The sequence below is a fragment of the Thermobia domestica genome, chromosome 2, assembly GCF_964235325.1.
Source record: "Thermobia domestica chromosome 2, izTheDome1.hap1.1, whole genome shotgun sequence".
In the NCBI taxonomy this organism is placed as follows: Eukaryota; Metazoa; Arthropoda; class Insecta; order Zygentoma; family Lepismatidae; genus Thermobia; species Thermobia domestica.
Genome location: NC_137455.1, coordinates 200425433 through 200440092, shown reverse-complemented (window position 1 = coordinate 200440092; position 14660 = coordinate 200425433). Strand labels below are relative to the sequence as shown.

The window sequence follows — 14660 nt, the reverse complement described above, 5'->3', positions numbered from 1 at the left end:
GTTATTTTGTAAATTACTACTTGTACAATAATTAGTGCTGCCCTCTGTAAAACAAAATGTATTGTATGCATAACATATTGCAACGGGGGTGTTGTTGTGTGTACTTGACCAGCCGAGAGTAGATTACTCTCCAGCGTGGGCCCAATCATGGACTATTGGTCTACTTGGCTTAAGACGGGCCCTGATTATAGTAATAATAGCGAATGTAAATTTTAAATCGATAAATGCGAAAATACAGAAGATTCTTTTTTGTCTGCAGGGACGTACGGAGGGGGTGAGTCCTGGAGGTACAGACTCCCTAACCCCAAATCTCGACTTTTCTGTAAATTTAGTATAATTTTAGGGGTAATTCAACAAATTTTAATATAATTTATCCTCATATTGAACTTGGACCCCCCGAAAAGCTTTGGAACCCTCCCTCGAAATATATTTCTGCGTACATGTCTGTCTGTCTGTATTTTTAAAAAAATAATGCCCAGGAGCAGGAAGTGTGCCCGCATACATGCACATGTAATTGACATAACAATCGTTACTTGTACAAGCAAGGACGTACGTAAGGGGTCCGGGCCCCGAATTCCTGACTTTTCTGTAAATTTATTCTAATTCTAGGGGTGATTTTACGAATTTTAATAAAATTTATCCTTCTATGGAATTTGCACTCCCCGAAGCTTTAGACCCTCCCAGGCACATATGCAAGAATTTATTTTGATGGGGAGCGGGTCCAAAGGTTTTCAGAACAGTCCAAACTCAACGTGAGGATAAACTGTAATAACATTTATAAAATACCCCTAAAATTAGACTAAATTTACAAAAAAGTCGGGATTTTAGGGGATCGGAACATCCAGGACCCACCCTCTCGTACATCCCTACCCGCTACGACTAGTTAGAACATTATTTACGAAGAATTTTTTTTATAAACGAAGTGGCAGAGATTGAAATAGAAAAACAAAAAAAGAAGAAGAAGAACAATATTGCATTTGATGGACAACATGAAAAAGAGGAACTTTATGTTGAAACAGTAGTGAGTGGAGTCCTAAAATCTACACTAAGTAACCAGTCACGGCAGAATACTGATAATGATGATGATAATGGTATGGAGGATGAGGAGCTGTGGAGATGTATTACTTTTCCCTTTGTGTCCCTTAATTGTCAAGTACTATTATAGCTGATGAGACGAGAAATTTCTCGTCTTGGCGCAGTTCTCGTCTCGAAAACGAGACGAGATTTTCAAATACGAAACAAAAACATGACAATTCTCTCCTCGTTTTGGAGATGAGTCGAGAAATTTCTGGAGTATCGTGGACAACACTAGTTCAACAAATCATAATCTCAAATCTTTCAGTTTAAGGTTCCATGATTATGCCCTTTAGGCTAAGGGAGACGATGATAAGGTAAGTGAATGTTGATGGAAGTATTGGTGGAATAAGAAAGTGGGAGGAAACGAGAGTATCCCGAGTAAAACACACAGACACGACATGTCCACCACAACTTTTAATTGGTTGGGGATGGAACCACGCACCCCACACACCCTACGCACCAGAGGTAAGCGCTCTATCATTGAGCCACCGTGATACCGTCATAGATCTCAAACATTGCTTTAGTGTTACATGATTTATGGTACAAAAAGTTATAAATTGATAAAAATAATTGTTCGAACTTAATGAAGAGCATTTATCAATGGTTAAAGATATGGAAGTCATTATTCAATATATTTCAATAATAAATATAGTTTAAATGTAATTATATCACAACCTTCGTGAATCTCTTGTGACACGGAAGAATTCTGATAATTTATCTTCTAGATTTAATTAAGAAAACAAGTCAGGGCATAAATTTTGTACATAAATTAATAAAACAAGACGGGATACAAAAAAATTGAGATGAAACAATATACGTTCTTCTACAAAATTTCCAAGACGAGACGAAATTAGTAATTGTCTCGGGGATAATACTATTGAATTGCTAACATGCGTCCTTTCTGTTCGCATAGTCGCAGCCTCGCTTCCCCGTATGCTTGCCTCACAAGCTCGGATCATAGTGGTTCGGTTGAGTTGAGTTGATTTTTGAGTTTAACGTCCCGTTCAGCAGCGAAGTTATATGAGACGTGGGCCTACTGATTAACGTGGAATCCGAATCACATGAACTCCGGCCAGGAATCGAACCCGGTGCTCCCGCGCCATAGTGGTTCGGACCACACTTTAAACAGCAAGTCTCGTCTCATGTAGCGTTGGCGCTGAAAACACTCTTAAAAACTCGAATCAACCAACCAACCCACTCTCCTCTTAGATCAACCCTCTTCGCAATGTCTAGTGTATAATATGTATGACTTTGGTGCAGGAGGTTCCAGGTTCAAATCCCGATGGAAGAACATCGAACTTACTTCAGTGGTTCGATCCCTCTTTAAACAGTGCCTTGCTGCTGTCAAAGGAGGTCAAATTAAACCAAACAATTTCCTCTTAGATTAGTTATCTTTTTTTTTTTTTTTTTTAATTTATGAATAGCAACGAATTTCAGAGCAATTATTCCCACTCTTTGTTGCAATAGGAAATCCTATAGCAAAAATATATCAAGTAATTTACTGTTCATAGAATTGATACGATCATGGTGCATTTTGTGTGCGCAAATCATTCATTATTAACACTTTAAAAAAAAAACTTCCGCGTGCCTGGCAACCTCGTTACGAAGAAACTGTAGGGCGTCATGGGTATTGTGTCACGTGGTTGCCTGTTGCGCCTTGTTCGCTGCAAGCACTGCTGCCTTCCTCCGAGCAGTGCCTACTCGCTCTCTCGGCGTGAAGGTGTGCAGTCAGTGTTGTGTCTGTGTTGCTATAGTGTTGTGGTGGCATTGTTAAATGCTATTGTTGCCTCAAGACTCACGTGAATGTTCCATTCGGCCTTTGTGATGTGACTTCTGTAACCTTGTATTTACTTATGTGAAAGTGTTTGTTCTTGTTGTGACTACAACGTTAGTTTGATAAAAATAACATTTCGAAACTAAACATTGTTTTTAATCGAAAGAGGAATTTTAACATTTCCTTAATAAAATAAAAGCAATGCATTGCTTTGTTACATATTGACAACAAAATATTTCAAGTGTTTTTTGTACTTGTTTGTGCAGAACGGGTTACCATGGATGTCATCAGTTCGGAAACGAAAATTTAAAAGAATTGGATACCAGTGATTTTAACGTTTTCATAGAAAGGTAAGTTTTTAAAAATTTCTTCTTCCGCGAAACAAATCAAAAACATAAAAATGGTAAAGTAATAGTACCGTGATTGTCATGTAATCACATGTTCTATTCATTTTAGGTATGCGCAGTCCTGTGATCGATTCTAGTTGACAGTCCACACTCTCAATTATTCTTCAAACCACACTCCTGGGTCATTAAACGAAAAACGACCAAGCAAACAAGTAAAATGTCCCGTACTTGTTAGTATCTTAACGAGCGCGATCTACATACTTTGTTCGAATCAAGAACTTGAAAATTTTACTTTAAGGTCTAGAAGAATCTCTGTTGGTTTTTAAAAAAATCAATTTTACGCGTGCATTTAAGTTTAATATTCTGTTTTTATACTTTGTACCCTTTTCCCCCCTTTTTGTGTTTTCGCACTAGCATCCATTAGCACCAAGGCTATATGAGATGTGGACCGACAACATAAACGTAGGATCCCAACCACATGAGGATGTTAGACGTTTTTGTTTGGCGCGGTGGCTGCGTGGTAGAACACTCATCTCTGGTGCGGAGTCCCAGGTCGATATCCGATTACGCGAGTTTGTTTTGAACAGTGTCGTGTTCGTGGGTTTTCTTCGAGTTCTCCGTTCTCTCCCTCATTATCATTCCACCAATTCTTTCATAAGCATTCTCTTTCGTTAAATATCCGTTTCCTTTAGCCTAAAAGGCATAGTCGAGCTTTGAGACTTAAAATTTTCATTTAGAATTTTATTACACTTTCCAATTGTATTTTTCTTGTTTATTTAGTTGTTTGTTCTCACACTCTATAATTATGTCGTATAATTCTTTCTACACCTTCATGGCTAAGCGGTTAGCGTACGTACCTGGGTTCGAATTCCAGCGGGAGCTCGTGTGATTCGGATTCCATGTTAATCAGAATGTCCCATCTCATATAGCGTCGCTGCCGAAAGTGACGTTAAACTCAAAATCAACTCAACTCTTTCTACACCTATTTGTTCGTTTAGTCAAGTAAATCTCCTTCATTTTTATGTACTTTTAAGTTGTATTTTACGCCCTTGTTCAAAACAGAGGCTATGAAGGACAGAACTACCATTAATTATGGATCCAACTATGATCAGGGTTTGAATTTGGTGTTGGCGGGATCACAGACATCATGCCAAACAATCATTACAATCATTACAGTATATAGATCGTTGTGCACCAAACTGACCCTTCTTCAATCGAGCTGAATTACTTAAGAGTTTCCATACTTCAGCATTTACACAGACATATCCGCATTTGGGGGTACAAATTTCCAACCGCACTCTTTGCTGTTCGGTTGTTTTGTGAGCATATTATCGTATTCGAATGTGTTTCTACTTCTTATTATTGTGCTTCTGATATGCTTTTGTGTCAGCATATCAAGCAAGTAAAGAGGACAGTACACTCTAAATACAGGTGTGTCCGCATTTTGGCATTTCAGAATATGGAAACACTAGGATTACGAGACTCTGTCACCGACATTTACGTAATTTTTGTAATGCCTATTATTTGTATTATTAACTCCCTTAGATTATATACAAGTATTTGATAATAAAAACAAAGTCGTCATAGTAATTCTGTCAGAGAAAGGGCATAGCCTAGGATTAGATTTAGTCGTTCGTATTTAAGTGAAAAAACTAAATCAAGTAATAAATATAGAAGAAGAATAGTCAATCCCACTAACTATTTAAAAATAAATTAGTAAAAGTTTAATTTGATTTTTATCCATGTGTAAGATTATGGAGGAGGAGACAATAGTCGCCATAAGATACTATTGGGCATTTATGTAGGATACTAAGAAGTAGGGAACGTTTCTAGAATTAACTTTAATCAATGCGAACGAATAGCCAACATTAAAACTCGGATATTGTTCAACGTTCTGATGAGGTAATTTGTTAGGCTTACTAACTTTCAAATTTGCGAGTTCCCTCGTGGCTAAGCGGTTAGCGTACGCGCCTTTGGTCATGCTCGGATCCCATGTCTCATATAGCCTCGCTGCTGAAAGGGGCGCTAAACAAAAAATCAAATAAATTTAAAGCTTAGTAACTTGCTAGACAGTAATAATAATGACATTGCTAAAATGTTCATATGCATAACTTAAACGTAAAGTAGAGTATGAACAGCGATTATACATAATTGAAAACTTTAACACTTAAAGACCCATGGACAACTATAGTTGCCCTCTTGTTACGAGGCGTTCAGTCCCGGAGACAACTTTAGTTGCCGTGCACCCATCAAGGCCAGCTCCCGCACTTCAGCACGCAGTTGACGAAAGAAGCCAACAGCTTCATACAGCTAGTCCCTTCTGTTTTCTTTTCACTAATATTTATCACCTTCATGCCTACAGGTCACGTACTGCGTAGATTTATATGAAATGCTGTGTCAAATGTGTATACCCCAAAAAGATATGAGTACTCAGAAGGAAAAAAAAACATGTAGTTATTTTTTCTCCTGTTTTATAAGCCAGTGGAAGTGTGTGTGGTTGTTTCGACATCCTTCTTGTAATTTGCTTAGGCTTCACATCCTCTTTTTAGTTGAGCTTCTGGCGATGAATACCACCTCAACAAGTCGTGGTTCTTATGATAGTGGCGTATTTTCGCCCGGAGAAATTACGGACCTAATAGATGATAGCGACTCCGATGCTTTTGAAACGGACGATGAATCTAATGTTTAGACATTACTACAATATTAGAATAACTAGAATCTTCCGACAGTTACATGAAAACAACACTCGATGCTGTTCTTAGCACTAGTTCTCAACAATCGCGCCGCGCTTCTAAACGTCCTGGCACCTAACATGTCACCAAAAGGGACAGGAGGGGGCGGAGTGACATATTGTGATATGTAGTGTATATTTAAATTTATTTATATTTAGTTGTATTTTCGTTTGCAATTTACACGAAATTATCGGACAATATGTCTTTCGATTGGATTTCCAACATACAAAAAATATTCCTTAAAGTTTGCAACACTGTGTATTCAACGGTAACAATGCTAAGTGCATTACTGTTTTTCTGTTATATTAGTACATTTTTATTCGATTGAATCTGAAAGTTTCATTCACTTTAAAAGGGTAGTTTCTGAGTAACAAAATTTTAAAAATACATTTAAAATGGCCGGGATCCAAGCGTTTCTACATTTAAATCCCCTCCGGGTCTTTAAGTGTTAATGGTTATCAATTCATGCTTAGTAAGAGACCATCATAAAACTTGCAAGCTATGCTCACTCTTACGTGTATTCAGAGAATACTGCATGATATTTGAATTCCAATTCACTAGGTAATTTTCACCAGTTGTAGATATATTCCATTTTTATTAGACCAATTAATTTTATTGCTAGCCAATTGATTAAAAATTTACTGTTCTTTTTATTCCCATTTTAAGGAATTCTAAAATGTTGACTGAAAACTAACCTTATATACTAATTTAGATTTTATGATTACGATTACGCTGTCCTATATGATTATTCCTTTTGATGAAAAATAAAACGTACCTCACATAAATTTCTCAAGATCATGTGAGTACCAAATGAAATAAATAAATAATAAAAATAGTTAATTCCATTACTATTTTACCCAAAATTTAATTTTCAATTCTCAAATCTTTGATCGGGTTTATGGATATAGTTCATGTAGGTGGAGTCAATGATGAACGTAAAATCCTATTCCTGCATTCATGTAGGGCTACTTAAAAAGTCAGGAAAATAACGAGAATTAGCTCATATCGCTAATTGGAACGAATAGACGACGTCAAAATTCGAATTAAAATCCACATTGATGAATAAAAGTTAAGAATTCTTTCTCTAAAGAATTCTTTCTCTACATCCTTATACATTTTCATTGACTTCTACCACTTGATTCAGTCATATGATTTCATGTTCTGTTTATAAAGATTTCGATTATATTATTAATATTATTATTCTAAATCAGTGCTGTCCAAATGGCGGCCCACCAAACCATTTTCTGCGGACCACAAAGTTCTCACGATTTACGATTCTTATTACCGACACTATTTTCATTTATATTTATTCATTTTTTAAAAAATGTTTTCACTCTGTTTTTTAAATAAGGCATCCATTTAGTGCTTCTGTACAACAAAAAGGCGCGGACCTCAACGCCAATACCTTTCCCTAAATTTTGTGAGTTTGGTCGGAAAAGAGTGTCAGTGTTTGACAGTACTTATTTGTGTGAAAGTGCATTTTCTACCATGAAAATTGTAAAGAATCGCTTCAGAAGTGCCTTGGAGATTCTGCTCTTTGAGATCTCCTGCGGCTCGCAACAACAGGAATGGGTGTAGGTATTCCAGCCCTTGTAAACTCTGCTAGTCGCCCTCATTTGTCACATTGAATAGGTATATAACATTTCAAATACATTTTTTTTATATTTTTCTTTTGTAGAATAATAATAATAATACGTATTATTATTATTATTATTATTATTATTATTATTATTATTATTATTATTATTATTATTATTATTATTATTATTATTATTATCTGAGCCCTGCACTTTACTAGTAAAGACGGTTATGGCCCTCAGGCTCATTCTAATTGGACACCACTATTCTAAATGTTCTGTCATACTTGCAGGTCTCACGTTGCATCCATATATCAAGTGCCTACAAGTAATTTGATGATTAGAAAAACTTCACACTTATCGGCATTAAAAGTTGCACTGTTTGTTCGCAGATATGTAGTATTTTGTAATTATTCCAACGTGAATGGATACGTTTTTATATCAATCGATCGTAAGAATCGATTCTATGGGTAAAATTACTTTCCTTTTATTACAAATCATCTTATGCAACACCGTCCTGCTGGTTCACAAAGGACTTTTATAGAATAAAATTATCGAACTGACATACTTTGAACTTGACATCCTTTTCTTTAAGTCCAAATTGAAGAACATTCATTGCTAAGTCAGTTAAACTATATCTTTTCTTATTTTGTTGTCAGTACTTTATTTAATAAGTTCAATATGTTAAATATACTTTTTAAACATAAGCATACATATATATATATATATATATATATATATATATATATATATATATATATATATATATATATATATATATATATATATATATATATATATATATGAATGTAGCAATCAAGTAGGAAAACCAATCTACGTTGGATCCTCCCCTAATAAGAACAAGGTAGAACTTAATGCAGCATGACCCGATATTATTGTTTCTCAACCGATAAACCACTCGATAAGTAACGGTTCTCGGGATTATAGCTCTTTACACTGATGTCATCTTTATACGCTTCTCTTCGGCCATGTTCGTTCTCCTAATTTATTTCCTTAACAGAAAGTAGGCGGACCTGGCTGGAAAGAACCATATACGATGTGACATCAGGTTTATTTGGTCGCAGAAGAATTACATTTATTATAATTTAGTTAAATAAAAATCCAGTTTTGATTCAGCTTCTCCCAAAATTAATTGAATATTTAGAGAAATGAAATTTCTTGTATTGTTTTCTACAATAATGCCCTTTAGGCGAGGGGAGACGGTTAATAAACGATTCTGAAATGTGATAGAATGAGAATGTGGGAGGAATAGGAAGAATCCCGAAAAAACTCACAGACGCGATGTGTCCAATACAAACTCTCATGATCTGGAATCGAGTAGAGACCCCTTGCACCAGAGGAAGAGGCTCTTTCGTTGAGCTACTGTTTGTACAATAGACGTTTCCCAAGTGACATAGACTTTACTCACTATGATTTCTAGGGTGTAATAAAAGACCGAGAAGTATGCATTTTTTTATTCAATGACATTTTGCAAATAATGGCTCGCGTTATTTATTTATTTTTTTTTTTGTATTTTTCGTCGTTTTAGCATAAACAACATAAATTGAAAATAAGTGGTCGGGAGCTAAAATAGATGGAGCGTTAAAATTTTTAGATTGACTACTTTTATATTTTACAGAACAGAAACCTGAATATCGAGTGTATATGAAAATGCCAAGTTTATATGTTTGTAGTCAAGAAAAGTTTATTTGTTTGTGGCTAATCCTTTCGACAATGAAATCTCGAAAACCACAAGTACTAGAAACGTGCCGTTTTGCTGATCGATTCCAAATGTTGTGTAATTTATCAGTTCTCATTCAAATTAAAAAAAAAAAAAACGTATTTGTCTCTCTATTCCACATTTTAGGCGTCGTTTTGACCCTATTAGTTTAATATTGCCACTAGGACGTAAGGTTGATACCCTTGTGAAAGGCAACCAGTAGAGGAGCTACGTATAGCGGGTTGATGGACATTTCAGGCGCTTTGCTTTAATCTGAATGACAAAACCTATTGCAAGCTGGCAACTTCGAATGCTTATGGACCCACAATGAGGCGCACTCGGATATGGAATTATTAGAGAAAAGTATTTGCAATTTGTATCATCTATTACTTATCCAAGTTTGTCACAAACTCACCTCAACATTCTATATATTAAAATTCTACATTTATATGTTTGTCTACAGCAATTAACTTCCTTTGAGAGTCTTCCTGTGCTTGTGTCCGTTAAGGGACTTGCATAGATATAGTAAGAAGTGAGAAGGCGATTCACGCTCATATTAGAACTGTGCGCTGTGTAAATAGCGCAGGTTCAGCTAGTATATAATTATTGTGCTGTAATTTTATGACATATGACCTGATATCACTATTAAACAGTGTTTTATCCAGACACGTTAGAAGGAAGATTTCGACCTCTTTCTTAAAAAGCCGTGAGAATGGTCTTCCACTTAGATCTTTAGATTCCTCACCTAAATCAAGCAGACTTGATAAAATGCTGCTGTTAAATAATATCCAACTTATTTATACTATTCTAATTGTTGATTTCTATTTTGTTTCTACGGCACTTGCTCGGTAGTCAGTATAAAGAAACAATATTTGCCAAAAACGGAGAAATACATTGTTGAAATCAACTTACAAATTCTTTCATCTGAGTAGCTTGGACTATATAAGGTAAACGCACCGGATTTCGACAGCTTAAGGACCTTTTTCAAAATCAGTTGCCTATTGTGGCCATAATATTGGTCGGTGTTGGCCCATTTTTTTCCCTTGAAATGTACAGTGTCTTGTAATACTAAAAGTCACTTCAAGGCTCAAATGCTAATGTTAAAACTTTTTATGAAACTGGAACTCGCCAATGGAACCCGAATTCGACACACTTCACCTGATTTCGACAGTTGCGGTACCTGAATTCGACACCTTCAATTATATCCATGTAAAACATTAAGTCGGCATTATTATTAGTAGTAATATCTTCTCAGCTTCAAATATTGTTTTATTATTATGCAGAAATTATCAGACGGGCAAAAAAAAAAAAAAAAAAAAAAAAAAAATTTCTGAACTGAGTAGTTCGATGATCCTCAATTCGACATGCAGGAACCTGATTTCGACATTCCATATCAAACTGAGGTTACAACTATCGGAGAATTATGCAACAAATAGCTTTATGAAAGACTTTGAACATACTTGTACGTTTAGATATTCAGTTAAAATTATATTTGCACTACTGAGCATGAATTCGACAACCTTGTCGAAATCCGGTTCACGTTACAAATAAAGGCTCGTGTTTTCGACAACTTCCCGTTCATGTTACATCACAACCTTTGTCCTCACAGAAGAAAACAAAACGCACTGATTGAAACTCCTTTACAACATTAAAGTACTACTATTTGCTTGAAGCAAACCTAACTTTAATAAAAGTCTTACGAAAATAACCTGCCGTCTTATGATTTTCTTAAGATTATGTGTTTTTTTCTCGAAGAGTGTATCACACACACAACAATGTACTTCTTTTCTCCATGCGCATGACTCATCTACTGTAACCGCACTTTTGACACGAGAAAAGACACCCCCATAATGTTGCCACTTCTATGCACGATCGCAGGGATGACATCTTACGCTTATTTCACAACATTTAAGCACAGGTATGTCGAATTCGGGTGCCTGTCGAATTCAGGCGCGTTTACCTTATTCGTTTGCTAAGACTAATATAGTTTGTTCCTAGAAGTTATTTTGTTATAGTAATTTTCCATCTTTTATTTAATTCTTCCTGACGACGAAGAAAATGAAAATATTTTTAGTGAAGATTACAGAGCTGTCTATGGGGAGCAGGTAATGGAGAATCGAAAATGTCTTTCACATTTTTTGTACAGTCGTGTTCAAACAACATATAGTCCTCACTTCTGTTCAAGTCATATTATCATACAAGGGATATTACGTAGAATATTGTGATTCTTTGGCTTCAACGAAAATCTAAAAACAATCAATGATTATCTACATTTGTTAGATTTAATTCTGGTTTGGTGAGTAGAATAGGAATTTTCAAAGAGAGGTGTACAGGAGCGTTATTTCGTGTTTAGCTTGTGGAGGGGAAGGTTTCCCGCTGATATAAGTCAAGTTTACATTGTTGTATTAGTATATTACTATTGACTAAAAATGTATGTCTCAAACTCACAGGAGACAGTCACCTGGAGCTCAATGAGAGTCCTCAACTCTGACGCAATGGGTCCCTGGTTCGATCCCAGCTCCCGCGAAGTGTACCTTACAGTGACTAGATTTTCTCGGAGTTCTCACGTTTCCCACCCTTTCTCCCCTCCACAATTATCCCATTATCGTTATCTCCCTTAGTCTGGGTGCATAATTGTGGGACGTTAAACTATTTAAAAAATATACTCAAAGTAGGAGCAATTTTCCCCTGCCCTCCCTCAAATGACGCTCCTGGTCAGGGCCGTGCCGTGGAAAATGAGCGCCTGGTGCGAGAGTATACGACGCCGCCCCCATACATACATTCCAAGCAATTTTTCCTATCTTTTTTCCTTTTTTCTCCCGAATTTTTCGCCCCCTTACTTCGGCGCCCGGGGCCATCGCCCCCCGACGGCACGGCCCTGCTCCTGATGGTAGGTAACTAGGGATATTTTAAGCATGTTTGTATAATTTAATTAGGTACACTTGTTAGTTACACTATTTTAACCAAATGTTGAGAAAATGGAGTATATTCGGGAAATTTGTGGGTCAGGATCTTTAGAAGGTAGATAACAACAGTAATTATTGTCCTATGCAAAAGAAACAAGCTACTGCTGACTACACAATTCAGTGACATAATTTGCACCGAAACATTTTTTTCCCCCTAAGATTCAAGATTGTCTACACCTTAAGCTTTGTTTACATATACTTGTTACCATTAAAACTAAATGCGTGGCTGAAGTAAGAGGAAAAGTTCTTTCTATGACCTTTGTGTGATTTTCACGTTTTGTAGCTTTTTGTCACTTTTGTTTAACATGAAAAAGAGCTCGCTTTTTCAAGTCATCACACTTATCAAGATGGCCTCTGGGAAAGAATGCTTTTACGAGCTACACACATGACATGGTAGTTTGAAGTCAAAACATGATAATAATGATTACTTAAAAGGAAGAAAACAGTGTCTCAAAGGTTTGCTTACGCGAGCTCGTTATCAGCATTTGTTTATGAGAGTTTGCAATAACATTATATATAGACACTTAATGGCGTGTATAGACTTATGTATATAGGCTAGTATAGTTAAACTGAACTAAAGGGCTGCTGTAAGTTATCTCGTAATTCAAGGTTTTGCGCTTTGATTGTTTTTATTGGCGTTTTATTTCCTCTGTGCAGTACTTAGTTTAAATCTTTAAAAAACGGACGTATAATCAGTTTATTTTTTTTCAATCGTCAAGGACGGAGAAATCTGCGAAAAACAAATCTACACAATGTGAAATAATCATAATAGCTTTATCATGGAACCGAGTTTTTTCAGTCTTTCTCAGTTTTCGACACACTAATTATGTAATTAATTCTACAGTACATGTAAACATTTTTTTTGCGCGGTTACTGCAAGTTACTTCGTATTTTTTATCCTAACATAAGGAAACGTTACCTATAGAACTTCGACTACTTAAATATCCAACAATTAAAAACATGTATTACTACTTATAAGGATACGTCGTTATCAGGTTTCAATTCAGAACCTGTATAAAAAGAAAGGAATGAATTACCTGGATATTTATTAATATCTTGTGCTGTTATGTAAATCCGCATGACAAGTATATCATGTTGGTTATATAGAGACAAGGCGTTCTTCAAAAATAACTTAAATCATCGATAAATTTCAAACCCACGTCGATCTCCCCGAGCAAAAAGTAAATATATCAAAGAAAGACTTTGTATGCGATTACATCTGGTGGAGATCTATCTATGTACAAAAATTTGATGACTCTGTGAGGAAAACTGACGACAAACAAAGAATATTTTATTATTGTTAAAGATTGTCCGTTTAAAAGATATAAACAATGAACTTTTCTCTAAAAATTGCATTATATTCTGTAATGTCCCAAACTTTAGGTTTCGTCGGCAGCACACTGTTTGAAAATGGTTGATCTAACCTGTGTGATGCAGTAGTTACTATAAAGTTTTCAGATTTTTAGTGCGTGGTCCTGGGGTCTATTGCTGGTGGGGCTCTGAGGACTTAGCGATAGGACACGTGAGTAAATAGTGTTGCTCACGAGGCTAGATTTGAGACTGTTTCGTCTCGAAAAGTTGTAGTAAAAAATTGAAACTGAGGTACCGGTAGTACAATGGTTAAGTATGTATGGATGTGTATCACCTATAAACCACAAAGTCCATACAGCGCGAGCTAGAATCGAACCAGGATCACAAGCACCGAAGGTGAACGCTCTACCACTGAGCCACCGCGCCCCCTTAGTCGAGAAAAGTTGAGGAGATAATAAAACAAAAAATATGCAAACTTATATTTGTTAATGTCACTAAGAAGAAACAGAATATCGGTTTTTTATTGGCTTGAATTCTGTTTGACTTCTGTGATCAAAGATTGAAGATTGGTTCATCCACGAGGAATTATATTCACTCTTCAAATGTTATGACAAGAGTAAACTTGAAAAAAAAATCTCAAAGTAACTTCAGTAATTTAATTTATATTCTCGCTATTCGGGAGATAGGGTCGAGGTAACAGAATCTGAGTCCTTAATTACGAAATCGTGGAATTAAGTCAATCATCTTGGAGTTACTTTTACTAGTGCACGAACATTTTCTGCAGATTAAGAAACTACCAGAAGAGCCCGTTATTGTCCCGGGGCAGAAGAGTATGCAACCCAAAGTACGTCAGAGTAGTTTGGGTTGTCTAACTTGAAGGGGTTCTGAGATATACTCTATTTTTGAACATACAGGACGTGTAATTCCACTCTATAATTCCTCATCGAGCCGAAAATCAAAAAAAGAGGCGAAATGCGAAAATCTGATGATAGATAAAGAGAAAGAGATAACACACGCGTTCTCATTCTTTTATATATTAGTCAAGATAGATAAAAATGCCAAGCTTTATAATTCGTAGTACATAATAGAGAGACGGAAGAAGGAAAAACTGGAAGGGAAGGTTATCATAGTTGAAGGTAATGACTGTATTACTGTG

The 14660-nt window shown here is 35.9% G+C and overlaps 1 protein-coding gene across 2 annotated transcripts in view; it reads left to right on the top strand.

Annotated features, from left to right (window-relative positions):
* Positions 1 to 2756: 2756 nt before the first annotated feature.
* LOC145678354 (uncharacterized) overlaps positions 2757 to 14660 on the top strand; it is a 179334-nt gene continuing 167430 nt past the window's right edge. For both annotated transcript variants that reach the window (XM_081748408.1, XM_081748407.1), the window contains exon 1: positions 2757 to 3201. The gene's annotated coding sequence lies outside the window, so the exon portion shown is untranslated. The remainder of the gene's footprint in view (positions 3202 to 14660) is intronic.